Here is a 1,230-nt window from a genome sequence, read left to right on the forward strand (position 1 = left end):
GCATTTTTAGATGTTTTAGTAGCCATATTCTAAATAGTGGAAAAGAAACAGGTGAACTTAATTTTAGTAATAGATTTTAACTCGATGTATCCAAAATATTTTTACCTTAACACATAATCAATATAAAAATATGGATGAGGGGCGCCTGGGTGGCTCAGTGGGTTGGGGCCTCTGCCTTCAGCTCAGGTCATGATCCCAGTCTCCTGGGATGGAGACCCGCATCGGGCTCTCTGCTCAGCGGAGAGCCTGCTTCCTCCTCTGTCTCTGCCTCACTCTCTGCCTACCTGTGATCTCTGTCAAATAAATAAATAAAATATTTTTAAAAAATATGGATGAAATCGTTTGCATTTTTAAGGCTTATTTATTTATTTTGGTAATCTATACACCCAATGTGGGCCTCAAACGCATGACCCCTAGGATCAATGGTCCCATACTCTTACGCAGACTGCGCCAGGTGCCCCGCCCCCCAGCCACCTTTTTTCGTACTAAGTCTGCAGCACATCTCAATTGGCAGTGGTCACCTTTCAGGGGCTCCATTGCCACACGCGCGGCTGGTAGCTGTCTTATTGGCAAGCACTGGCTTCACGCCTTCCCTGCTGTGCTGAGGCCACCAGGCGACCTCTTTACTGTTGTGTCCTAGTGCCTGGCACATAATGAGGCCCAGTGATCTGCCATATGTGAGCTGGGGAAGTCTGTCCGCTGAGCCTCCACGAACTGCAGTGAGGGTCAAATAAAATGATGGACGTTAGGTACCCTGCCTGTTCGGTGACTGTGGCTGTTCTTGCTTCCTCAAAGTCAACTGAAGGGCAGCAGGCCCAAGTTTGCTTCCTGTCTTCCTCTTAAGATTTCTTCTGTAAAATTACAGAGCGCAGGCTGGTATTACAGAGCTGGCAGGGGCCTTGGGGTCAGGCTCCTGGGCAATAAACGAGAAAGCGGGAACCTCTGATCCACGCCCTTGTTTTCGCGGTCCCCTAGACAGCTCGAGGCCCCGCCCACCCCGCCCTGACGGGCGCCCGGCGGAACTACAGCCCCCATGATGCAGCGGGAGTCTCGAGGCCTAAGTCATGGGCTTGGGACGCCCTGGCGGTGAACGAGCCTGCTTGAGTCCCTCTCCGAGCGCTGAGCCGGCAGTCTCGCAGACCTGTAAGGACTGATAGGGTCTAACCGCCTGCGCTCAGAGTCCACCGACAGACCCGGGCCGGGGCGGCGAGCGTGCGGCGGCTGGTGACG

Source organism: Neovison vison, chromosome 2 (assembly GCF_020171115.1).
Source record: "Neovison vison isolate M4711 chromosome 2, ASM_NN_V1, whole genome shotgun sequence".
NCBI classification, from domain to species: Eukaryota; Metazoa; Chordata; class Mammalia; order Carnivora; family Mustelidae; genus Neogale; species Neogale vison.